The sequence below is a fragment of the Scyliorhinus canicula genome, chromosome 15 (genome assembly GCF_902713615.1).
Source record: "Scyliorhinus canicula chromosome 15, sScyCan1.1, whole genome shotgun sequence".
In the NCBI taxonomy this organism is placed as follows: domain Eukaryota; kingdom Metazoa; phylum Chordata; class Chondrichthyes; order Carcharhiniformes; family Scyliorhinidae; genus Scyliorhinus; species Scyliorhinus canicula.
The window spans coordinates 135,814,447-135,842,024 of NC_052160.1; the positions used below are offsets into that span (position 1 = coordinate 135,814,447).

The 27,578-nt window shown below is 49.0% G+C and overlaps 1 protein-coding gene across 5 annotated transcripts in view; it reads left to right on the plus strand.

Annotated features, from left to right (window-relative positions):
- plekha6 (pleckstrin homology domain containing, family A member 6) overlaps positions 1 to 27,578 on the plus strand; it is a 326,880-nt gene that overhangs the window by 158,027 nt on the left and 141,275 nt on the right. The window contains exon 1 of one of the 5 annotated variants that reach the window (XM_038820384.1): positions 25,214 to 25,355. The exons of the other annotated variants lie outside the window; for them this stretch is intronic. The gene's annotated coding sequence lies outside the window, so the exon portion shown is untranslated. Of the gene's footprint in view, positions 1 to 25,213; positions 25,356 to 27,578 lie in introns of those variants that run through there. 5 annotated transcript variants of the gene reach the window in all.

Genomic DNA, 27,578 nt, shown 5'->3' on the forward strand with positions numbered 1-27,578 from the left:
GGAGCGCAGGAAGCGCGGCCAATAGGGAGTTTGCACGAGGCCCTGGGAGCGGGACCCCGGGCTGTGAGGACCAGGGAGCCGAAGCGTTAACACCTGTTGTATAGTGCTTGGTGCCTGTTCCTTCACTGCCTTGCATCAGCAAAGCTCTTATTTTATTACTGGAAGCCTCCAGTGTATGTCCTGAGCCACCGCACACCCGTTTAACGTCCATCCAACGGGGCAGAAGGGTGTCGGGTGAAGGAATTTGAGGACGGGGAGAGTTTTCAAAAAAAAAATCTTTGATGGGATATGGGCGTCGCTGGCAAGGGTGGCATGTGTTGCCCATCCCTAATTGCCCTCGAACTGAGTGGCTTGCTGGGCCATTTCAGAGGGCAGTTAAACATTGCTGTGTGTCTGGAACCACGTGTCGGCCAGATCAGGGTTAGGATGGTAGATTTCCATTCCTGAAGGACAGGAGTCTGCACGTTCTCCTCGTGGCTGCGTGGGTTTCCTCCGGGTGCTCCTGTTTCCTCCCACAAGTCCCGAAAGACGTGCTTGCTAGGTGAATTGGACATTCTGAATTTCCCCTCCCTGTACCCGAACAGGCGCCGGAATGTGGCGACTCGGGGATTTTCGCAGTAACTTCATTGCGGTGTTAATGTCAGCCTACTTGTGACACTAATAAAGATTATTATTATTATTACAATGGTGAAGGAGGTAGATTTTTCCAATGATCGACAATGGCTTTGTGGTCATCAATGCTGAGTTTAAATTTATACTCCAGATTTCTTAGCTGAATTTAAATTCCACCAGCTGCATAGAACATAGAACATAGAACATTACAGTGCAGTACAGGCCCTTCGGCCCACGATGTTGCACCGTCCTGTGATACCCTTCTAAAGTCCATCTACACTATTCCCTTACCGTCCACATGCCTATCCAATGACCATTTGAATGCGTTTAGTGTTGGCGAGTCCACTACTTTTGCAGGCAGGGGAATTGAACCCATGTCTCCAGCACGTTGGCCTGAGCCCTACCACAATTCCACTCAGTGCACAGGTTGCACAAGGGGGCAGAAATGCAGATGAGGGCCTCGATTCCATGACAACTCCAAATGATGGTACCTCCGACAGTACAGCATTCCCTCAGCCCTGAAGAGTTGAGCTAATGTGCGTGGGTGGGCCCACGGAGGGCCTTCAACGCACAAGCACTTGAAGCTGATGTGAGTGTAATGCTGACTTCAGACTGCGAAAGGAGGGGAAGTAAACAAACCGTAAACCAGAAACAGCTGTCTCAGTGTTTTTTTTGTTTCATGGTGAGACCTCAGGTATATGAGCGAAAAATTCCACACCCAGAATTTGTGCAACATTGACAGGCCCGGGAGGAATGTTTTGACATTTCAGTATCGTGCTGCTCACGGCTCCAGCCTCTCTCACCGATGAGGCATGCTTCAGTTATTCAAAGCAAAGAATTCAAATCAGCAGATGTTTTTCATAAGCGATCTGTGTTACAACACGGTTGTTTTCCTCTTCGTGACTGAGGGCAGATTTGTTGTCTGAGCAACCCGATTCTGTTGGGAAGTGGCCGGACAGATTGTCCTCTCCTCCTGCCCCACCCCTCAATCTGTGTTCATTGACAGTCTTCATTTCTCATCACCACCAGACCAGGGAGAAGCTGCGGTGAGTAGAGACGCAAAAGATCCTGACGATTCTGGTCGGTCTCCAGCCTCAGTATCTCCTGCTTGGTGTGGAGCGAAGTTTATTGCTTTGTGCTTCTTGGTGAAGCTCAGCTTCCTTGATTTTTGGAAGCGCCCAGAGAATCGAAGACCCACAGAGTTCCAATTATACCAGCTGAGGGGACAAATGGAGCTGGCACCAAGAGTTTAATTGGACAGATGGACAATCGGTGTGAGTTTGTCTGACTGAGTGCGACGCACAATCTGCCGCTATTAATGCTTTCTATTCCTCCTCTATTTCACTAGCCACAAATGTAAACATATTTATAAAGCCCACTGTGTGTGCAAGGGAGGCGTGACGCCACATTTACAACAGGAATAAGTTACGTGGACATCCTTTGCGCAAACACCAATTTGTTAGTGGCTGAATGTTTCCCACCTGCTCCTGCTGACTCGGGTGATCATGATCCAAGCCCCACTCCGGGGACTTCAGCACGAAATCTAGGCTGGTGGATCCAGCCCATTAAGTGCTGAGGAAATACTGCACAACTCGAGGTGACGGTTTTTCAGAGGAGATGTTAAACCGAGACCCCTATATTCCCCCTCAAGTGGGCATAAAAGACGCTGTGATGCTCTTCTTTTTGTAGAAGTACAGGGGAGATTTCTCCCCGCTGTCCTGCCCAATATTTCTCCCTCAAGCGACACTTAAAAACAGGTGATCTGGGGCTGGATTCTCCGACCCACCCCGCCGGGCCGGGGACCGGCGTTAATCCCGCCCCCGCCGGGCCGCCGAATTCTCCGGCACCAGATATTCGCCGGGTGCGGGAATCGCGCCGGGCCTGACGCTGCGTGTCCCCCCCCCCCCCCCCCCCCCGCCGATTCTCCGGCCCGCGATGGGCCGAAGTCCCGCCGCTATTATGCCGGTCCCGCCGGCGTGAAATAAACAAGATATTTACCGGCGGGACCAGGCGGCGCAGTTGGGCTTCGGGGTTCTGGGGGGGGGGGGAGCGACGGGCGATCTGACCCCGGGCGGTGCCCCCACAGTGGCCTGGCCCACGATCGGGGCCCACCGATCCGCGGGCGGGCCTGTGCCGTGGGGGCACTCTTTTCCTTCCACGTCGGGCATCAGCCTCCGCGATAGCCGACGCAGAGGTGACCCCCCCCCCCCCACTCTGCGCATGCGCAGGGATGGCCTCAGCAGCCGCTGACGTTCCCGCGCATGTGCGGACTTCTGCCGGCCAAAGGCCTTTCCCGCCGGCCGGCGGCGCGCCAACCACTCCGGCGCGGGCCTAGCCCCTCAAGGTGAGGGCTTGGCCCCTCCTCCGCACCTTTTGGGGCGGCCCGACGCCGGAGTGGTTCACGCCACTCCATCCCGCCGGGAGAACCCCGGCCCAGGTCATTATTGTGTTGCTGTTTATGGGAGCTTGCTGTGTGTAAATTGACTGCTGCATTTTCAGCATTGAAACAGTCGCTGCACCTCGAAACGTACTTGGTTATAAAGTGTTTTGGATCATCCTGATGTTTTGAAAGGTATATTAATGTAGGTTGTCTTTTTATGAAGGATTTGCTGATTTGAAATTGGAGATTTTCAACATGTATGGAACCACACATAGAATCTGTATGATTAATTGTGCTGATTTAGAATGCAAACAAATTACAATCAGTACCTTGTATGGTTGCTGAAAAGCGAACAAAGCATTCATGCCTGGTGCAGGTTACCTCTCGATAGCTTAACATCTTTCCCTTGATGTTTGGACAGATTGCTGATGATTGTACATGAATCTTCAATTTGCTGTGTTTCTATCACTAAGGCGACCTTATTCCACCTCCGTAACATCACCTGACTTCACCCTAACCTCAGCTCATCTGCTACTGAACCCCTCATTCATGCCTTCATTGCTTCTAGCTTTGACTATTCCAATGGACTCCCAACCGGCCTCCCACACTCTGTAAACTTGAGGGCGCCTGCTGCCTGTGTCTTGACTCTCAGCATGTCCTGTTCCCCTATCACCCTGTGCTCGCTGACCTACATTGGTTACTGGCCAAGCAATGTCATGATCTTTAAGAAATTCTCATTTCTGCTTTCAAATCCCTCCGTGGCCTCACCCCTTCCTATCTTAAGTGGGGGTTACTGGGTTACGGGGATAGTGTAGATTCGTGGGCTTCAGTAGGGTGCTCTTTGTAAGGGCCGGTGCAGACTCGATGGGCCGAATGGCCTCCTTCTGCACTGTAAATTCTATGATTCTATGATCCCTGTAATCTCCAGCAGCCCCACAACCCTCCCTCGATATCTGCTTTGGACATTTGAAGATCCCCAATGTTAATTGCAGCATCTTTGGTGGTCGTACCTTCAGCTGCCCGGGCCTTAACCACTGGAATGTCCCCCGCACCCACCCACATCTCTTGATCTCCAACTCCCTCTCCTCCTTTAAAACGCTCTTATAACCTACCTCTTTGATGAAGCTTTTGGTCATCTGACCTGATATTTCCTTGTGTGATTTGCTGTCGTATTTTGTTTTATAATCCCCGTGAGAAGGACCTTGGAACTTGACGGCAATGCAGTAAAAATTGTCGTCGCCATTGCCGGAGATACCCAATCTAGCATGTTGTCCTTCTGCTACTCCCGCTGAGGAAGATGTCTGGGATATCTTTCCCTGCGTTCTGGATTTGTCCAGCGTGTAACCATGGTCCCAATAGATGCTGATGGCAGCATCTGCCAGTCCCACCTCTGTCAATGGGGTATCCCGTCCTTTGCAACCCCCCCCCCCCCCCCCCCTCCCCCCCACCCACCATCAAGAAATCCATATCAGGGGTTCACCATTGGCGGCACTGGAAGATACTGCCGGCGGCAATGAGCAATGCCGGCGGCTGGTAATCGGATAGAACCCCTCGGACTGTAAGCTTGTTCTTGACTGTATATGGTAAATGCGACTGTGTTGAAGCATTTCAGAGCGCAACGTGACCTTTGTAGAAAATTTGAACATCATTGTACTTGCTGTAATGACTGTTCTGAAATTTTTGTCATGTTCTCCTTATTGTATTGAAGCACCTGAGGATCTCAGCCACAGGATCTCAGTAAGAAAATGTGAATATCATTTGACTTCCCTGCTGTGGCAATTCGAAACAGTTGGTCATGTTCCCGTTAGATGTCTTATGAATGAAGTTTTGCAAAAGGAAAATAGCCTGTCAGCACTCACTGTCCGAATAATCATTGAAGATAGTCAGCTGGATGGGGTGAGCTGCTGGACACTGTGCTACTGTAACACATCAAGAATCCGTGTCTTAAGTAGAGTAAAAAACAGGAACATTTACAGGGACGGCCCTAGTTGGGAATTTTATCTGTGAGGGTTTAGAACAATTGGGAAATGTTTTAGAATTTACAGCGCACAAGGAGGCCATTTAGCCCATCGAGTCTGCACCGGCCCTTGGAAAGCGCACCCTACTCAAGCCCATGCCTCCACACTAGCCCCGCAACCCAGTAACCCCACCTAACCTGTTTGGACCCGAAGGGCAATTTAGCATGGTCAATCCACCTAACCCGCACATCTTTGGACTTTGAGAGGGAACCGGAGCACCCGGAGGAAACCCATGCAGACACTGGCAGGGCGTGCAGACTCCGCACAGACAGTGACCCAAGCCGGGAATCGAACCTGGGACTCTGGAGCTGTGAAGCAACTGTGCTAACCACTGTGCTATTGTGCTGCCGTGCCGTTTTGAATACTCTTCTCTGCACTGACAGATCCTGCTGTATCATGAACAATGAGTTCCCTGTTAGGGGCGTTCATGGGACTATTTGGTCACCCATCCCAGCTCGAGTAGTGTCACTTCAATCCTGCAGAGATTGCAAAATCAGATCACGAGAGGGATGCACTCGTGACATTCCCAGTTCCCACATGCTATCTAAATTAAATTGAGGGCCATTCAGTTTTCCTTTAGGCACTGGACTTAAGACAGCAGAGATCAGTCTTTGATTTGGACCCTGAAATGAGCTTCCCTCAGAGACCGATGATGTGCCTTGTGAAAATGAGTCCTTTTCGAAGTAATTTTAAACTAATTTTTGGAGGCCAACTATTTGCAACAAGTTGCAGATGAAACCATTGGGGCATACAGGAGGAGCTGAGTGCGGCAAAGAACATTGATACGGTTCGTTGATTATTGTGCGTGTCTATAATGTGGGCATTTATCCTATTTAGAGATAGGTAAACATAACAATTAAGCGTGCATATAACAAACATTGCAACACCTTTAATACATTTCTCTGATAACTTGTACTATAAAAAGCATATCTTCTGACTTGAACATGAGATCTGTACACTTTTATATCTGTAACTATACATGGGTATTTATAAATGCAGAAACACAGATATAAAAATCCATCTATCTACCTATACATAAATAATATATATTCATACACATATATGTGCTTAAATAGCTGATTATCTGGTGAAAGAGAGAATTGTTGATATTCCAAGAAAGTTAACCTGTAGGTGTAGCAAACAATTCAGAAAGCAAATGGTGTGTTAGCCTTTAGTACAAAGAGGTTGGTCCATATGAGTGAAAAAGTCTAATTATAATTATATTGGGAACGTTTTTTTGGACCTGTTTGAAGCGCACATTAAACCTGTTATGGCCACTAACAGGACCATAACAGGATCTCCGTTTGAGATCTGCCTGCTGCACCAGTGATGTAATCAGGTTGACGCCCAGGAACGGGTTGAACCCGATTCCCATGAATTTAAATATATTCACATGTCATTAAAATGCTTAAACCCATTGCTTCCAGCCCTGTTGAATGCTCCCCCCCCCCCCATCAGTGTGATGTCATGCCGGGCCGGAATCACTGCTGGTTTTCCAAGAGGAAAACCAACCGTGGTGACCACGGTGGGGCGCAGAGGTCAGTAAAGCTTTCAGGTGGTCAGGGACAAGGCTGGGCGGTGAGGGAGACTGTGAATGCAGGGTGGGCGGGGAGACTTTAGGAGGTGGGCGCTCTGCTGCTGGCAGGGGGGGTCGGGTCAGCCTGACGCGTGTGGGGGGGGGGGTGCCCAATTTTTGGGTGATGGAAGGGGAGGGGGGTTGCTGCCCCACTCGTGCGAGGGTTAGGGGTGTTCCCCTTGTCCCTTGGGGGTCTCGATGTCCGTTGGTGGGGGGCCCTGATGTTAGTGGGGAGATGGGCCTTTAATTTAACCTTGAGATCTCTGTGGGCCAGACTTGCTGGCTCGATCAGTCCCCGCCTCACCAGAATGACAGCGCAAACCGTGGCGTTGATTATTTTTTGACAGAGTGTCAGAAGATCCGATGAGACAATCCGGTTGTGTTTCTCAAGAGAGACATGTTGGTTTTCGGTCACAACCTGACACTTTGCCATTTAAAACAAAACTTCTGCACGTACTGGTTTGATGAGGCCACACCTGGAGTACTGTGCCCAATTGTTTGTAGGATAGGTGCAGGGAGGATGTTTGCCCCTGACTGGAGTAGTACAGTGGTTAGCACTGTTGCTTCACAGTGCCAGGCTCCCAGGTTCGAATCCCGGCTTGGGTCACTGGCTGTGCGGAGTCTGCACGTTCTCCCCGTGTCTCCGTGGGTTTCCTCCACGTGGGTTTCCTCCGGGTGCTCCGGTTTCCTCCCACAAGTCCCGAAAGACGTGCTGTTACATAATTTGGACATTCTGAATTCTCCCTCAGAGTACCCGAACAGGCACCGTAGTGTGGCGACTGGGGGATTTTCACAGTAACTTCATTGCAGTGTTAATGTAAGCCTACTTGTGACAATAAAGATTATTAAATTGGTATTAGAGTTATTGGAGTTAGATGTCACTTAGGGGGCAGCACGGTAGCATGGTGGTTAGCATCAATGCTTCACAGCTCCAGGGTCCCAGGTTCGATTCCCGGCTGGGTCACTGTCTGTGCGGAGTCTGCACGTCCTCCCCGTGTGTGCGTGGGTTTCCTCCGGGTGCTCCGGTTTCCTCCCACAGTCCAAAGATGTGCGGGTTAGGTGGATTGGCCATGGTACATTGCCCTTAGTGTCCTAAAAAATAAGGTTAATGGGGGTTGTTGGGTTACTGGCATAGGGTGGATACGTGGGCTTGAGTAGGTGATCATTGCTCGGCACAACATCGAGGGCCGAAGGGCCTGTTCTGTACTGTTCTAATTCTAATTCTAATTCAAATCCAAGGATAAGGGTTGGTCACTTAGGACTGAGATGAGGAAATATGTATTCACTCAAAGGATTGTGAAGCTTCTCTATTCGAGAGGCTTGTGGGAGCTCAATTGCTGAAGATGAATATTCAAGACAGAGATTAATAGATTGTTGGAAACTGAGGAAATCAAGGGATATGGGGATAGTGCAGGAAGGCGGGGTTGATGTAGATGATCAACCATAAAACTTAGGAGCACAATTTGGCCACTCAGCCCATCGAGTCTGCTCCGCTATTCAATCATGGCTGATATTTTTCTCATCCCCATTCTCCTGCCTTCTCCCTATAACCCCTGATCCCCTTATTGATCAAAAACCAATCAATCTCTGTCTTAAAGACACTCAGTGAATTGGCCTCCACAGCCTTTGCGGCAAAGAGTTCCACAGATTCACCGCCCTCTGGCTGAATAAGAACCATGATCATATTGAATGGTGGAGCAGGCTCGAAGGGCTGAATGGCCTACTCTTATGTTCCTACATATTACGTATATATATCAAAGCATGTATCTCAAAGCATGTATGGACAGATGTCTATACATATACACATAGATGTGGGAAATGGCAGAGGTATGGCGTACGCGCCATTCTTCTCTGCTGGAGTGATTTTGCACTCTTTGACTGTAAAGATGGTTTTGATATCATGTTGAGTTAATTGTTGGTGGATTCTCAGTTTTTGCTACTTAGCAAGGTGCAGGTAATTGGTGTGATGTAATATGCTCTTCTCAGGGTCCGCCCATCAGTCTTCAGTCTCCACTGGGGTCACAGAAGCTAATACATCAGCTCTGAATGAAGCTTGTTGCCATTGGCAAAGTAATCGGCAGCAGTAAATAAGTGGATAAATAACTGGAGTACAGGCCCCAGCACGTTCAAAGAGATTCTCTTGAGCTCATGGTGGGGAGAATATATTGTACTCAGATAGATATAAAAGTTACACTTTCGTTTCCTCCTCTGAACACGCTTGCTTGCTGCTCGTAACTCCTACCAGGAGAGATCTGTGGCCACCCTCGTCTGTCTTGCACAATCCTTACACATCCACTGTAACCCGTCTGCAACAGCTCTGAGACGCCCATAATTCGACCACGCCTAGGACAACCCCTCTTACCACTGTCTCCACTTTGTCCTCTAGCAGCAATCGTGTAGCTTCTCAGCTCTGTGGATAGCACACAATTGCTTCACAGCTCCAGGGTCCCAGGTTCGATTCCGGCTTGGGTCACTGTCTGTGTGGAGTCTGCACATCCTCCCCGTGTCTGTGTGGGTTTCCTCCGGGTGCTCCGGTTTCCTCCCACAGTCCAAAGAGGTGCAGGTTGGGTGGATTGGCCATGATAAATTGCCCTTAGTGTCCAAACGTCTATGAATTCTATGATAAAATGGCTGAAATACGGACAAATTCCTTTCTGAATGTCACTTTTTAGAGTTAATTTGCTCTTGCAATTCCAAGCACCTCTTCACTTACCTTATGGTTAGTGTCTGGAAGTTTTGAGTACACGTCTTAGCGTCCACATTTCAAAGACCATTGTTTTCTTCCACAGGTTTTTATTGATTGGCCATTGTTATTATAGGCACACTACCCATCGTGAAATGGAACTATTCAGATAAGAACCACGTTTAAATCCCTCACTCTGCTGTAATAGCACGCTTCAGCTGATTCTACAGTGTCCAACATTACCCCAAATTATGGACAAAGGAAAGGAGAGAGATAAAGGATGGTGTGTCTGAGAGTGAGAGTCGTGGAGGCAAGACCAGGGCCAAAGAACCGTTAAATAGAACCACAGGAATCTTACAGTGCAGAAGGAGGCCATTCGGCCCATCGAGTCTGCAATGACCCTCTAAAAGAGCACCCTACCTCAGCTCAGTTCCCCACCCGATCTCCGTAACCCCATAAGTCCACCTAATCTGCACATCTTTCGGCACTCATGAGCAATTTTTAGCATGGCCAATCCACCTAACTTGCACGTCTTTAGACAATAGGGGGAAATCGGAGCATCTGGAGGCAACCCACGCAGAGACTGGGAGAACGTGCAAACTCCACGCAGGCAGTCGCCCAAGGTCGACATCGAACCCGGGTCCCTGGCGCCTATGAGACAGCAGTGCTAACCACTGTGCCACCATGCCGCAAATCAATGGTGATGGGCCTTTGGGTGGGAAAGCTAGCTGGCACAGTTTAAACATTAGAAAATATTTATTTTTACATAGGATTACATAATATGTGGAGCACAGAAACAGGCCGTTAGCCCAATCAGTCCATGCTGTTGTTTATGCTCCCTCAAGTCTCCTCTTTGCTCATTTAAATCTGCAACGTAACCATTTCTTACCTCCCTCATGAACTTGTCTATTTTCCCTCTAAATGCATCCGTGCATTTCAACCACTCCCTGCAGCAGCGAATCCCACATTCCCACCAAACTTTGGATAAGAAGCTTCTTCTAAATTCCCTGATGGATTTTTAGGTGACCATCTTGTATGGATGCCCTCTAGTTGTGCTCCTTCTCACAAGAGGAAACGTTCTCTTTGTGTCCACTCTATCAAATTCTTTCATAATTTTAAACGCCTCTTTTGTGCCACCCCTCACCTTTCTCTTTTCAGGAGCGAAGGGACCCACCCTATCAATCCTTTCCTGATATTTATACCCACACAATTCTGATATCCTCCTTGTAAATTTCTCCTGCACCTCGTCCAGTTCCTCTATAACCTTTCTATAATAAGGTGACCAGAATGGCAGGTAGCGCTCTAACTGTGGTCTAATCATGGTTCAAAACTCCCCTACTTTTCAATTCCATCATTTTAGTGCCTTTGCTGACCTCAAAGCACCTTTTGATGTAAGCAGCGCAAGATCGTAGCAACCAATTGACGCACAGCAAGCCCCAGGATTGCAGTGAACCATCATTTATTCTGTTTGCTTGATGGATGGACTTTAGCCAGGACACCAGGAGAATGTCTGTCCTTCCTCGAATGGTACCATCGGATCTTGTCCGTCTAGCTCATCAGATTGAAACAGTCTTATCCAAAAGACAGCACCCTTAACAGTGCAACGCTCGCTCGATGCTGCATTGAGGTGTTAGTCTAGGTTTTGAGTTCAACCCACACTCTGCGAACACAGAGACTGCAGGCTAAGGACACGCAATAAGGAGTGGCAAAGTGGTCAAGGGGCGAGGGGACTGGCATGAGCCAGCATCTCGAGGTGAGGTGAGCAAACTGGGAGAAATGTGTACAATTTTACTGATAGTAACAGGGCATCCACAGGATTCGAGCAACCTGATTGAGGAAGGGTGAAGATCAGCTAGCTGTCTTCAATCCATGACAAAATATACAGCTGCATTTATTTGTAACAGGGTACTGCATCAAAACAGACACCGTTATTAAAAAAAAAATTGAGTGAGACTCACTTCAGCTGTGTTGCCCTTTGTGTGACCTCTTTATTACAGTCTCAGATAGTACTGAGAAAGTCACAGGTGAAAACATTACAGAATGTGAAGCTAAACACCAATCTCTGGCTGAGTTCAAACATCCATTTTGAAATAACGTGGGGTAATTCTTAACAATTGTTTGCAATTTTTGCAAGAACCTTTTTATGATGCAACGAGGACTGCTGGGAACTACAGAGTGTTTCTTGGCAGAGTGGCAGGGTCTGGAATGTTTTGAGAGGGAGTTTTCTGGCCCAGTGGGATTGAGAGCGACCAGCAGTAGGAATTAAGATTCAGAGGCCATTGTGACTGGAATAGGCATTGTAGTAGAGCGGGAGTCACTGTGACTTGTGGGTGAGGGGGTCACTGTGACTGCAATGGGCCCTGTGGGTCAGAATGTATGTAGTAAGACATTATGGGCTGGACTTTGCATGGCTCACCCTGTACTGCCGCCGGGGAACCGCCTTTGTCGGGACCGGAAGGTCCTGCTGGAGGGCTGGGCCGGAAAATCCTTAATCCGACAATTGTTAGGATGTACCTCTGCATAAACACTGACTGGGGTGAATTATTGATGCAAGATAGAGGCATGGACGGGCGCAATTAGCTTGCTCAAGGGGTGGGTCTGATCATTCCCTCCATGTTGAACAAATAGCTTCCATCTGACTGTGCATGAATTCTTATTGCAAAATGCTTCTATTATTAGTTTGGAGTGCTTTGACATTGCGCAAGAAAATATCTCAAAAGTCTTATCTTTGTTGCAAATGGAATGTAGGCACTGACACAGGAACAGCTAGGACAATATCAGTGGCAGAAATGCTCACGTACTCACAAAGTGCTTTATATTGTTGAATAACTGGTAAGTGGTTAGGGTCTATTCCAGTCGTAAGGTTTAAAATAGTATACAAACTGATGGTAGAGTTAATAAAATATAGATAAAAGTAACATAAATAAGTGAATAATTTGAGTAAATAATTAATTCAAAAGCATTAAGGACGCATTGATGCGTTAAGGCTGCAGCATGTGGAAGGTCCTGGATGCCGGCGTGATCCAGGGTAAACACGCCTGCAGTTATTGCGGATTGAGGAGCTCTGGCTCAGAGTCCTTGAGCTGGAGGCTGAGCTGGAGATGCTGTGAGGCATCAGGGAGGGCGAAAGTTACTACGATGCTTTGCACCAGGAAGCAGTCACACCGCTTAGGATAGGGGTCTGCTGGTTTGGTCAGGGGTCAGAGACAGGAGGGCGTGACTGTGAGTGAGACGGGTAACGGGACCCAGAGGGCAGGCGTGTGAGCTTCCGCAGTTGTCCAATAGGTTTCAGGGGTCTTGTTTGGAGGAGAGTGGGGGCTGCCAGGTGGACGAGCAAACTGAACATGGCACCGTGGCATGTGGGGGGAGCAAAAAGGAACGTAGTGGTAGTGGGGGACAGTATGGTGAGGGGGTTAGACACAATTCTCTGCAGCAAAGAGTGAGAGTCCAGGCGGCTGTGTTGCCAAGTGTCAGGATTCGGGATATCTGCTCAGGGTTGGAGAGGAACTCACAGTGGGAGGGGGAGAATCCATTTGTCATGGTCCATGTATGTGCCAGTGCCATGGTAGAACTCGGAATGGGGTACTGGATAGAGACTGTGAGGAGCTAGGCAGAAAATTAAAAAGCCGAACCTCAAAGTTTACAATCCCTGGATTCTTACCTGAGCCATGCTCAAATTGGCATAGGATGCTTAAAATTAGAGAGATGAATACATGGCTCAAAGATTGATGTGAGAGAAATGGGTTCTGGTTTGTGGGCAGCAGTGCTGGGGAAAGTGGGCTCTGTACCATTGGGACCATTTACAGCTGAACCTTGATGGGACCAGTGTTCTTGCGAACCGCATTAACTGGGACGTAGAGAGGGTTTGAGGGCAAGGGATCAAACGTGGATCAAATGTGGACAGATATGTGGCGGGATTCTCAGGCCCATTCGGCGCTGACACTAATCCCGTTATTGGTAACCAACGTGAGCGAGTGAAGATGGGCATTTTCATTTCCTGACAACACAGTATACAGACTGACGCAGCTGAGAACATTTAAAAATACACAGCAGGCAGGCTCCAGGACAGCTAACACCAGGCGCGACCCCCATCCTGGCGGAGGACCCCAACCTCCACCCCCCCTGCCGAACTGGACAGCGCTTACTGTCCACTTGTACACCCTGGTACATGGTCAGAGGCGGGGCTCCCTGCTTCCTCCCCCTCGGAGTTCATGGTGGCTGGTTCCAGTTTTTAAAAACCAGCAGCAATTTGCGCCCGTGTGACTTCACACTGGCGAGTGGGGCAATTCAATGATGTCTGAAGATTTGACTTTAAACTCGCGAATGATATTAAGATTGATTCAAATTCATTCAAATCAGGTTCTCACCTTGGTGTGAACCTGATGGATTATCGGGGAGGGCCCAGGAAGATCATCTTCCGAAATCTTGCTGCCGCAAATCCCGTTTTTGGCCGATTGTGATATTTTGCGGCCGCTTTGTTATTCACGCCCATGTCTAACGGACCCACAGAACCGCATCCCATGTCCCTTTCCTTGGAAAATCAGCTGAGCAGCCTCAGCAGGGTCCCACCGCCAACTCTCCACGCGACCTCGGAGGAGATGTCGGAGGAGGACGCAGAAGATGCGTTACGGCCGTCACCCGCACCATCCACCGGCGCACAGACATACCTCGGTGGGCTCCTAAGCAGGCAGACTTCTGGGTCGCTATGTGGTGCACCACACAGCTACTGATGCACATTAGGCGGAGGCAGAAATGTCCCAGGGATCAGACAGTCGGCTGTCTGCTGGATCCCAGAACTCCGCTGTGCCCCAGACAGGCGCTGTGCCCCTGGACACATGTGTCCCTCAGCAGCTTGAGATCAGGGTGGGGTGTCAGTGTCAGAGACACTGCTGGAGTTGCAAGGACAGCTGGAGGAGCCCCGCAGCCTTCCTTCGCGGAGATTGTGCTGTCAATGCGAGACACCCAGGCCAATGCTGCAAAGGTGGTGGCCATAGTGGAAAGCCTGGGGCTCGAAGTCAGATCCATGGCGGGAGATGTCAGAGGCATGGCTCAGTCCCTATGCCAGAGGGTGGCGGGGCTTCTGGACCTCACTCCAGCTGCCCCTGTATCCCATGGGGTGACATAGGGGCAAACCCAGAGGGAGGAGTATACACTGGGTCACAGCACACGGCCCTCACCCAGGGGAAACGGGAATGGCCCAGTCAATCTGACTCCCTCCCCACTTCCAGAGACCAGTGCACCTCAGTCACAGCAGGCCGGACAGGGGGGTGCCACAACACCTGTGTCACCCAAAAATAGGCCAGCTCCATTTAGGTCTCAGCCCTCCAGGGGGCCCCCGGCAAGGACATTTTAAGCATCAAGGCGTGGAAGACAGAATGCCGCTTCCACCTAAGATGCGCTTCCTGGGGACGTAACTAGTCATAGTGGTGGTGGGGTGGGGGGGTGGGGGGGGGGGGGGGGGGGGGGGGGGGGGGGTTCAAAACGCTAAGGAATTGTACATTCACAGAAGAGTGACATTAGGCCCTAGTAGCTCGGGACACTGTCACTTGTGCAATTTTAAATATCACTGCATTAAATAGTGCTGCTCACCACTTTAACGCCTGAAAGCAATGGCGCATCTCATCATCGGGACACAGTGGCTGTCACTGGGCGCCCATGCCCCTTGAATGATGAGGGCGCCTCATTGTGACTGTTTGATTTGCAGTGACAGGATTCCGATAGGGCACCCTATCTTGCCCCATGTCCCTCAATACTGCAGACAAGAGCAGGGGAATCAGCTTGCTGACAACAGACCGACAGGAGTCAGACCTTTCGTCACTGTGAGTCCCCAGCACCCTCCTGCATTGACTGGGATGCAGGCACTCAAGGACACCCCATCCCCAGCTCCCTGACGGGTGTGTGCTCGACCAGCTTCATCCCCAGGTTGTGTGCGAGACGAGTTGCTGAACAAAAGTATGGCTTTAATCTACTAGATGTTAGCCCTGTGGTCGATTACAGTAGAAGGACGACCGCCGGGAGTACTGGGTATTTATACCCCGCCCTGGAGGCGGGGTTAACTCAGCCTCTCGACCAATCGGGGGGGCCGTCACATGACTGGTCTCAACCAACCGGTCGAGAGGCACATGACCGACCAGGGCCAATGGTAAGCCGGTGTTCTGCACCAATGGCAGGCAGCTATGCTAATCATACCACCACACGGGGTGGTGGGGGGGGGGGGGGGGGGGGGGGGGGGGGGGTCACCAAACTACTCATCTTCCATAAACCGGGAGGCGATGAGGTGTCTCCAGCCCTCCTGCCCATGCGAACCCTTGCCCCCCCCCCCCGCTGGCCTCCCTTTCTTGGCCTCCTTGGCAGGCTGTTCCTTGGCACCCTCCTGCATGTCCCCCTCATCTGAGGACATGTGACTACACTTCAAAGGCCCTTGGAGACACCATGAGATTGTGATGCGTGAATATAAATCCAAGTTCTACTTTCTAATTACTTTTTTTCCCGGTAACTGGTCTTTGCATATTTTCTGTTGCTTTATCCCTCCTTGGCGATGGGGATCTCACTGGCAAGGCCACTGAAATTAAATTCCACCAGTTTCCGCGGTGGGACTTGAACCCATGTCGCAGGGTATCAGCCTGGACCTCTGGGTTCCTTGCCCAGTGAAATTACCTCTCCACCACCACCTTGCCACACAGATTCTGTATTTGTATTTATAATGAAGAGAATCATGAGATCTTTTATTTGCGAGCACGACATGGAGGTGAAAGTGACTGAGTTCCTTTATTCCAAACAGAACATCTTCAGTCGAGGGTTCAAGTTACCATGAAAAGGTGGTCACTGAATGGGTACTGGGTGCCACCCGTTTTTAAAGGGGAAAAGAAGGATGGCAGCCTTGCCCTGCGGCTGCCTCTGTATTATGGAAGACGGGATGTTTTGGGTAAATAATTAATGGAAGCAAACACAACAGCTATGAGTCATCCATTCTACTGCCATATATTTGTCCTACTTTCTGCCACAGAACAGTGTGTTTTGTAAGACTAACTTATTACTGGGCAGCAGAGCGTGGGTTTCTGGATGATGTCACTGTATACCGGGAAAGATTATATAAGATTGTGACATCAGCCTCCACTGAGGAAGTAATCTGTCTGCCCTGCTGTGGGTAATGGCCTCAACATACGCCAGAAATTATAAAAAGCATGTGTACCATTGGTGATCTGGGGTTTGTGGGAGAGTTCCTTCCTTCAAGCCACACAAACTTGTGCTGTATAAAAGAAAAAAACATTAAGACTTGGATTTATATGTCTAGGGGCAGCACGGTAGCATTGTGGATAGCACAATCGCTTCACAGCTCCAGGGTCCCAGGTTTGATTCCGATTTGGGTCACTGTCTGTGCGGAGTCTGCACATCCTCCCCATGTGTGCGTGGGTTTCCTCCGGGTGCTCCGGTTTCCTCCCACAGTCACAAAGATGTGCAGGTTAGGTGGATTGGCCATGATAAATTGCCCTTAGCGTCCAAAATTGCCCTTAGTGTTGGGTGGGGTTACTGGGTTATGGGGATAGGGTGGAGGTGTTGACCTTGGGTAGGGTGCTCTTTCCTAGAGCCGGTGTAGACTCGATGGGCTGAATAGCCTCCTTCTGCACTGTAAATTCTATGATCTTTCACGACCGGAGGACATCCCATTTCACACCAATTAACAACTTTTTTGCTGTGTATTCAATAATAAGAATAATCTTTATTAGTGTCACAAGTAGGCTCACACTGCAATGAAGTTACTGTGAAAAGCCCCTAGTCGCCACATTCCGGCGCCTGTTCGGTTACACGGAGGGAGAATTCAGAATATCAAATTCACCTAACAGCACGTCTTTCGGGACTTGTGGGAGGAAACCGGAGCACCCGGAGGAAACCCACGCAGACACGGGGAGAACGTGCAGACTCCGCACAGACAGTGACGCAAGCCGGGAATTGAACCTGGGACCCTGGCACTATGAAGCAACAATGCTAACCACTGTGCTACCGTGCTGCCCCAATTGGTGCAGGAACCAGGACAGCCAATTTGTGCACAGCAAGTCACATAGCACTAGCATGACAATGACCAGAGCAACTGTTCGTAGGTGTTGGTTGGGGGGGGGTAAATATTGGCCAGGACACCGGGGAGAGCTAGTTGATAAGGGATCTTTTGCATCTACCTAAGAGTGCAGATGTAAATTCATCCAAAGGGTGGTACCTCTGACAGTGCAGCGTTCTCTTGGTACTGCACTGGAGAGCCAGCCTGGATGTTGTGCTCATGTCTCTGGAATGGAACTTCAAACGCACAGTGTTGTGAATCAGTGAGAGTGCTACCTACTGAGCTGACAGCCGGCACCATTCTCTCCATATCTCAAACTTGTGAATTAATGTAATGCTGCAGAGCTTGTTCTTCAGTAATGCGCCGTGTGACTCAAACCACAACAATGGGAAGCTTGTATTTTTTGACAACATTGACTCCGAGTTATTTGATTGTTGGTTCTTACGTTGAATGGAACTGAAATTAATCCGGAATGACAGAATCCGTGTACGTGAGTACAGCTCCGTTCCCGATGGATGACTTTTGGAAGGTTTTTGTTTAAAATAATAAGCTTGGTTCCGGGACCTTTTTCACTTCTCAATTACTTTGTGAAGACCATGCTGAATTCTGGCCAATGATTCCTCGTTGACCGGAACAGAAACTGCACACATTGAAACAGTTTTTTAAAAATTATGGCATGGGATGTGGGCACCACTAGCACGGCCAGTATTTGTTGCCCATCTCTTCTTACCCTTGAACTGAGGGCTAGGCTATTTCAGAGGGGCAGTTAAGAGGCAACCACATTGCTGTGTATCTGGAGTTACATGTAGGCCAGACCGGGTAAGGACGGCAGACTTCCTTTCCTGAAGGACATTAGTGAACCAGATGGGTTTTTACAACAACCAACAATGGTTTCACGGTCATCATTAGACTTTCAATTCCAGAATTTATTTGAATTCAAATGTCACCATCTGTCGTGATGTGATTTGAACCTGGGTTCACAGAGCAGTACCCCAGGTCTCTAGATTGCTAATCTAGTGGTAATACCACTGCGCCACCACCTCCCTAATCCCACTACCTTAGCAGCAGCTCCATAACGTTACTCCCTAAGTTATCCCTACCCTGCTTAATAAATAGCCAATCTATACAGTTAGGAGTGAAGTAACTCCTGCCCTGCTAAATAAACAGAAAAATCATACAGTGAAGATTATTCACTGATAGATAGTCATCAACACCTTTCTCAATATTTCGGTATGGGGGATAGAATTTTCACTTGGCCATGTGTGGGTCTATGTTATATGTGCGGGCTAGTCTGTTTATGTGCCTAATATATGTAGGTCTGTGTGTACATGCAATATAGGGTGTGTGTGCGCGCGTGTATGAGTGTGGTGTTCATAGGTCTGTACATGCGGGCCTCGATTGTCCGTTCTGTAGACTACGTGCTCCCCCCAATGGAGATTCGGAACTGGTCTCCATTGATGCTGGGAGTGGCACCCAGGGGTGAGTCTCTGACCATAACCTTGCAAATATATGCTTGGTGGAGAGCTCACCGGATTCCATCGGAATATCAGTATCAGGCAGCCATATTGAACAGGCCCAATCCCGAGTTCTGATGAGAGGCCCCCCACCCATCCCACCATGTTCATCTGTTGCTTGTTATGCTTTCCTTAGTTTGCTCTGTTTTAATTACCTTTGCTCTAGAGTCGCCAGGTGTCTTTCTGATACCACCACAAGGTTCAAAACTGAATACTGATCAAAGACTTGATACACCAGTTAATATGTTTGAAATCAATGCACATTTCTTTCCACACACAGTCAATTATTACTCATGCACAAACTCTACTCACTAAACTACAACTACTACTAAAAGCCTATACTTAGCTTCGGGCACCCACTCAGTCAGAGGAACAATGGCCGTTGTCCGATTCTGATACTGCTGGCTTCGAACTGGTATAGAATAGTAGCTAGGAGCCCCTATCTCGTAGCGAGCGTTGACATTAGACTTACTTGGCTGGTGTTTGGCGGGCCTCTTGTCGCTGAGAGCCAAAGGCCAAGATGAAGGTGAAGAAGAAGAGAGCGATCTGTCTTTGGGGGCTCCTCTTTATACCCCAAAGGGTTTCGTGCCCTTCTGGGCGGTTCCTGAACTTGCCCCCAATTAATTGGACCATGTCCCAATCATTTGTATTGATTCTCTCCAATAAAGGGGTCGTTCCTTCTGTGCTGGTTCCTAGGTAACCGTTGGCCTGCCTTTGTTTTAGTTTCCACTGGCGCCGGGGAGTCTGCCCTGGTACCAATTTCTTAAATGTTTCTCTTTTGTCCTCGGAGATACCTCATTACTATGCTAATGGCTTGTAGTTTCAGTTCTGTCTGGGAGCTGCAAGTTCCAATCCACAGGCAAACCTTGCACTTGCTTGTTTTCCTAGTACTGTCCAATTTTCCCTGCACTCTTTGCGAGTGTCCAATTTGAAATCAGGATGTGGCCACCCCAGGTGGCTACACATCCTAATCCCGTCCCCCCCTCCGCTGACAAGGAGGGGCATACTCTCCCCCCCCCCCCCAACCAACCACAGGAATAACAAGCAACCCCTCCCCCCACTCCCAAAGCACACAAGCATGAGGGCGACACGAACCCCCATTGCCCTCACTAAATCAACAGCCCCTCATCAGACTCCCCATCAGAATCCCCATCAGACGCCCCATCAGGCCCCCCCCCCATCAGAATCCCCACATCAGTCACTCCCATCAGAGATTCACATCGGAGACACCCATGAGTTACCCCTGATAGGAAGCTGAAGAACAGCCCAGGCAGTAGAATGAAAAATCTTACATTTCACTTACCCATCCCTAACATCTGCTGCCTCAGACAAAAGTGTTTATAGCAGAAGCTGTCGCAAGTGTCAGAGGCTTCCTCGATAGCCAAGTACACTTGAAAGGGATTCAATCTCTGACCTTTGAAATGCAAAACTCCCATTCAATTTCACACAGCAATAGATTCATAGAGGCCAACGGCACAGAAGAGACCCTTCGGCCCATCGTTTCTGTGCAGGTCAAAAACAAACACCTAACTATTCTAATCCCACTTCGCGGCTCTTGGTCTTTTATGCCTTGGCATTGCAACAGCACATCTAAATACTTCCTCAATGTTATGAGGGTCTCTGCCTCCACCACCCTTTCAGGCAGCGAGTTCCAGACTCACACCACCCTCTGGGTGAAAAATGTTTTTCCTCAGATCCCTTCTCAACCTCCTGTCCTTTAACTTAAATCTATGCCCTCTGGTCATTGATCCCTCCAACATCCCTAGTGCAACGTATTGCTGTGTGAAATTGAATGGGAGTTTTGCATTTTAAAGGCTTTCAGGGGATTTGAAGCCCTTTGAAGTTTACTTGGCTTTTGAGGGAGCCTCTGACACTTATAACAGCTGCTGCTTTAAACAATTCTGCCTGAGGCAGCAGATATTAGGGAAGGGTAAGTGAAAATGCAGTAAATGTGCATTCTATTTCCTGGACTGCTCTTCAGGGGTGACTGACGCGAGATCTCTGATGGGGGGGGGGGGGGTCTGATGGGGGGGGGGGGGGGGGGTTGCTCTTGATGGGTTGACTGTAAAGGGTCGGTATGGAGGTTTGGGTCACTCTCATGCGTGCATGCTGTTGGAGGGTGACCCGTTATTCCCGTAGTGGATTTGCATTGTGGGACTGAAGGGGGGACCCTTCTGATGGACTTTGAGGGGGACCCTCAGTTATACACTGACCCACTTGACGCACCTTGGGGTCCACCGCGTTCGAGCCACGCTTGGGCAAATTTGCACCAAAGCCCGCGTGATGGATTACCCGTTGTGGGGTCGGTGCATAATTCGGGAGTTGGGGAGTGGGTGAAATCGGACTTCTATGCCGTTAATCAAATTGAAATGGGTGCAAATCATCGATTTGCATCTTCCTGCCCGGGGCAGGTGGTGCGCTGAGAGATCGGAGCACCGTGCCGCCAAACACGCTTTTCGGGAATCCCACCCGTGGTGTCAGGCAATGCAGAATCCACCCCGTGGTGTGTGTGTTTATGTGTGTGCTCGGAGGTTTATTTATGGTGTGCGTAGGTCTGTGTGTGCAGTGTGTATGATATGTGTTTGTGTGTGATGTGCGTGGGGATGGGGGTGTAGGTCCGTGCGTGCGATGTATGTCTGCGTGTGTCTATGTTTGATGTATCTTTGTGTAGGTCTATGTGTGTGGTGTGTGTGTGTTGGTTTGCTGTGTGTCTTTATGTGTTTGTGTGTGCTGTGCGTGGGGGTGTGTGTGTAGGTCTGTGTCTGTGCGATGTGCAAGGGGGTGTGTGTGTAAGTCTGTGTGTGCCTGTGTTAGACGTGTCTATGTGTGCAGTGGGTGGGTGTTGGCGTGCTGTGTGTTGTGTTTGATGTGTGTGTCTGTGTTTGATGTGTCTGTGTGTGTGTGGTGGGTGGGTGTTGGCGTGCTGTGTTTGATGTTTTTGGCTGTGTTTGATGTGTGTGTCTGTGTTTGATGTGTCTGTGTGTGTGTGGTGGGTGGGTGTTGGCGTGCTGTGTTTGATGTTTTTGGCTGTGTTTGATGTGTGTGTCTGTGTTTGATGTGCCTATATCTGTGGTGGGTGGGTGTTGGCGTGCTGCGTGCTGACTCCTTGGAGTGCAAAGGAACAGAAGCCCTTGATGACCCAATGCTGTTTATGAACACTTTGCAATCTGATTACATAATACTGTCTGTGTGATAGCGAGGTTCTATTTCCTAATAAAACAGTCATCATCCTGCTTTACCTCTGCTGCACTGAAATAGTTCAGTTCTGTTCCCCTGTGTACTGTGCATCTGTCATTGCCTGCCTCATATACTTACCGAGACAGTTAGAACTCATTAACACAAAAACAGAAAATACTGGACAATCTCAACAGGTCTGACAGCATCTGTGGAGAGAGAACATTTCAAGTCTGGATGACTCTTTGTCAAAGAAATTGTTGACTTTGGCTACATCATCAGAGTAGGTGTTCAATTAAAATTTAATAAAAATAAATAAATCTAACCCTTTCCACTCTAGAAAGTAATCACTGTTGCTGGGTTACGCAGGAGTCCTTCCAATAGTGGCTCGGTTTTATGTACGGGCTTGGAAACACATTGGCAGATTATCTAATTCAGCAGATCATCACAGCCCCAACACTGGCCCCTCCCATCATCTTTGCTCTTTCTAACATACATCAATTAGATAATTTCTTCCCCAATTTCTATCCCAACTCTAATTACAGCATCCCATAATAACAGATAATTGGGATCTTGCAACAAATATTCGGATTTGATATTTCACTTGACTCATCCAAAGATGACCCTCCTGACAGTGTGGCACTCCCTCACTCCTGAGCTGGATTGTCAGCCTTTGCTCCTGTGCTCAAGCCCTAGAGCGGGATTTGAACCTAAACTCTTGAGACTCAGAGGTGAGGGTGGCGCCTGGAGGAGCGACATGAGTACCCTTCCAACTCTAGATATTTACAATTGACAACAACAGTTCCACGGCCAGGGAGCCTGGATGGCACTGTGAGGTTGGCAGGGACACTGGCAGGGTGCCAGTCTGGCAGTGCCAAGGTGCCCAGGTGCCAGGTTGCCCATGCCAGGGTTCGGGCACAGGGTGCCTTGCTCTTAAGAGATGGGGTGAGAGTGGGGGTGGTCTTGAGGACCCCATAAGAGGCAAATTGGGTGAAGTGGGGCAGGGTCTGGAGGCCGCAGAGGGGTGGCTGAGGTGAGGTCTGGCACGCTGATCCGTGAATATTATTCCTGAGTTGAGTTGGTCAGTGTGAGAAATTATGTAAGTGCGAGGCCTCGGTGGGACGGTCCCCACCGAGGACAGAAATAACGGTGACTTTCCCAGAGCAGCAGGCACCAAGAAACACTCTACTAAACCCGCCCAAACCAGAACACTGTTTCTGTCTGGATCAATTGAGCCACATCTTGAGCACTGTGTACAGTATTGGTCTCCTTATTTAAGGAACCATGTAAATGCACTGACTCACACCCGGAATGGGCGGGTTGTCTTCGGATGAAATGTTGGAAAGGTTAGACTTGTGTCTGCTGGAGTTTAGAAGACTAAGAGGCGACTTGATTGAGACGCAGAAGATCTAGAGGGGCCTAGGCAGGGTGGTTGTGGAGAGGCTGTTTCCTCTTGTGGGAGAATATAGCCCGAGGGTCACTATTTAAAATGAAGGTGAGCACAAAAAAACCCTTTCTCTCAGTGCGTCTTTGGAATGCTCATCTTGACAAGATGGTGGAAGTCTTTGAATAAAGCAGAAGTGGATAGATTCTAATAATAATAATCTTTATTAGTGTCACAAGTCGGCTTACATTAACACTGCAATGAAGTTACTGTGAAAATCCCCTCGTCGCCACATTCCGGCAGCTGTTCGGGTACACAGAGGGAGAATTCAGAATGTCCAATTCACCTAACCACTGACTTGGGTTCTTGGTGTGAAAGGGGGTGATAGGTTATTGGGGCTGGGCGGGATGCAGGTTTGAAGGTATTGTTAGATCAGCCATGAACTTATTAAATAATAAATTTGAGCAGGTTCGAGGGGCTGAATGGCCAATTCCTGCCCCTTGCTCGTATGTCCGTTCTCTTAGTGCCCCCCATTCCAACATAACTTTGTCTTATCCCGTTGGGTGGTTTGTGTCAGCTATTCAAAGAGCCCTTTTCACCCAAAATGCCTTTGAAAACATGGGGTGAGATATTCCACTACCCCCTGATTTCCGGCGGGGGAGGCAGCCTGGCTGGGCTGTCGGCTGGATCTTCCAACCCGCCGCTGGTCAACCAGTTTTCCCGTTGTTCATACCCTCCTTCACCCGGGCACCCGCAATTCAAGTTGCTGACAGCAGTTTCGTGGAGTTTAGTCTTTAGCTCCTTGTGAAAACAATTCTGTACATAATATTATGCACAACCTCCGACCAGCAGGTGGCAGTGTACACCTACCACGTGACTCTGTGTCTCGGGGAGTTGGGAGGAAGTTGTGTTGGTGGATAGATGTATTTTGCAGTAGCTCTACAATAGTTAGTTAGTGTTAGTAGTTTGTTATTTATTTATTCCAATTATCTTTCGCACGCAATTGTTTCATAATAAATTATTTAAGCTAGATGTCCTGTAGTGCATCATTCATGTTGGCCAGTGTATGGAACATGACACTCTTGGTTACTCCAGGGCAACCACAGACAGTTGGCAACCCTAATCTAGGTCCGGAACATGGGTCCTGATTAATTTTTACCCCTTCGGTTCTGGAGTCTGCTTGGAATGGGCTATAATGTCACCGTAATGGTGGCTATAAGTATTAACTTAGAACACCAACATCTACTGGTGTTGGCAACTTTGCACAAAGTGTAATCTTGAGGGGAACTGGATGTAAACTGTTGTGTGAATGTTGAGGTGACATTGGATTTGTGGGAACAATTAAGCAAGTCGGGGCTGGACCACGGGAGTGATAGTCTCGTGGACAAGTAATAATAATGATAATAATAATCGCTTATTGTCACGAGTAGGCTTCAATGAAGTTACTGTGAAAAGCCCCTAGACGCCACATTCCGGGGAGGCTGGTACAGGAATTGAACCCGAGCTGCATTACAAGCCAGCTATTTAGCCCACCGTGCTGAACCAGCCCCTAATAAGGTCACTAATCCAGAGAAGGTGGCTTCAAATCTCATCACAGCGGTTTGAATTCCAGGTTTGAAAACGGCTTCTGTCAGTAAAGTGTTGCCACAAAGCTATCGGTTTGTCGTACAACACCCGGTCTCAGTTCTCTGCTAAATGTTTAACAGAGCACTGGCTCGAAATCAGTACTCGAGGAGTTAATCAGCAGCAGCAGCAGCCGCCGCAAGGTCTAATCTTGGTAATGATTGGCTCAGTGAAGCTGCCGAGCATGTTGAGAATGGCAGGTAGAGAGCAGGGTGTGTGAAGGAGCTGTTGGCCTGTCGCCCTGTTCTGTGTGTGTCGTCCATATGGGAGAGGGGATTGAAAACGGAGAAACAAAACCCCGGCTCTGCGGAGTTTGACAAGTGGCCGGTTGACGAAAGGTAGGTCGTCATAGAAGCTGCTGGGCACAGGAAAACAGGGAGCAAGCAGGTTAGGTCAGTGAAGCCTCCGCTCCTTTATTACATGTGCCAACACTGGGTGTAGCTAGACAACACAGCACCGAGTTGTAGACGATGAGCCTCGGTTAACATTTCGTCGAAGCAGTTTCATGCTTGATTAAGAATTGCCTGAACTTCTGGAAGTTCCATCTAGGGGCAACGATGGGAGTTTTCTTCGAACCTCTGTGTGCACCTGATGCACTTTCACCTGGACTGCACTCTGTTTGAGAAACCTACTGAGTGGGGCTGTCATCTGAGTGAGATGAGTGGCAATGCGAAGGGTTTCTGGCAGGATTTATGCTAGTATATGGAACTCAGCGATACCTAAAAGCGTCACCTGGTGACCACGGCGAGAGGTAAACCCGTGCAAATTGTCTGTTGCTGCTCTCGATATACATGAGGGCAGCACGGTAGCATAGTGGTTAGCATAAATGCTTCACAGCTCCAGGGTCCCAGGTTCGATTCCGGCTTGGGTCACTGTCTGTGCGGAGTCTGCACGTCCTCCCCCTGTGTGCGTGGGTTTCCTCCGGGTGCTCCGGTTTCCTCCCACAGTCCAAAGATGTGCGGGTTAGGTGGATTGGCCATGCTAAACTGCCCGTAGTGTCCTAAAAAAGTAAGGTTAAGGGGGAGTTGTTGGGTTACGGGTATAGGGTGGATACGTGAGTTTGAGTAGGGTGATCATTGCTCGGCACAACATCAAGGGCCGAAGGGCCTGTTCTGTGCTGTACTGTTCTATCTATCTATCTAACATGGGGAATGGTTCGAGGGGAGCAGTGGGCCGCCCTTTCATCTTTGGGGCCTGAATGAGACCCAGATGGGATAGAAATGTCTCCCCTCTGCCAATTATTTTGCATCCTATATGAAATTTGTCTGGAGGCCAAAAATAACTGGGAGCCGTGAGCGGTTGCCCCTGGATTGGCCGGGAAGGCATGGCTGTCAGATGAGTTTGCCCCAGTGCAGTGAAACTTTAATCTTCGGGAGCAGAGCAGTGTAGAGGGAGCATGTTTTGTGCATTTCAGCGCAGGCTAACCAGGAGTACTTGGCACCACCGAAGTACATCACCCTTTGAACAGAACAAAAATTACTGAAACAAAACCAGTCTGCATGCCTGATGCACTGAAGTAAGTCGTGTGCGATTTTGTTCTTGTACTTTGAGACAAACCCAATTGGCTGATTTTGAGGGTGCCTTCGTAGTCCATTGTCACCTGAATTGAGAGTCCCTGTGAGCATTAATGGAGTGTGAATCACAAAGAATGCCTCTGTTATTTTCTTCTGACAAAGGAATGTGAGTCATTTAATTTGCGTTTCATTGTTGCTGCTCGTCCAGGATTGCATTTGTGTAGCACCTTTCTGCCAGGTAACTCAAAGCACTTCATAGCCAATTAAGTTTTTTTTTTGAAGTTTCCTCACTTTTGTAACGTAGGAAACTTGGCTGTCAGTTTGTGGACAGCGTGTTCCCACACACAGAAATGTGATCGTGGTTGGATTATTTTGTTTGTTGTTGATCCTGACTGAGGAATAAATATTGGTGGTGATTCCCCTGCTCGTCTTCGAAATAGCACCACAGGATTTTTCACACCCCACCCCGAGCAGGCAGGTGGGACTTTGGTTTAATGTCTCATCGAGAGGCAGAACCAGCAGTGCAGCACTCCCTCAGCACTACCCTGGAGCGGCAATGTAGATTTTTCACAATCATAATCCTTATTAACATCACAAGTAGGCTTACATTAACACTGCAATGAAGTTACTGTGAAAATCCCCTAGTCGCTACATTGTACAGCGCCTGCTCGGGTACACTGAGGGAGAATTCAGAATGTCCAATTCACCTAGGAAACCGGAGCACCCGGAGGAAACCCACGCAGACACGGGGAGAACCTGCAGACTCCGCACAGACAGTGACCCAAGCCGGGAATCGAACCTGGGACCCTGGCGCTGTGAAGCAACAGTGCTAACCACTGTGCTACCGTGACGCCCATCTTTATACTCAAGCCAAGGAGTGGGACTTGAACCAGGAATCTTGTGACTCAGAGGCTGGAGTGCTACCAACAGAGCCACTGCTGATGTAGTCTGTACATAGATGGTCATGGTGGCTGATACCAATGGGTTCTATGTTGCTTTGGACCCGTACTATTTTTTGGCCATTACTTTACATTTCACATGAGAGAG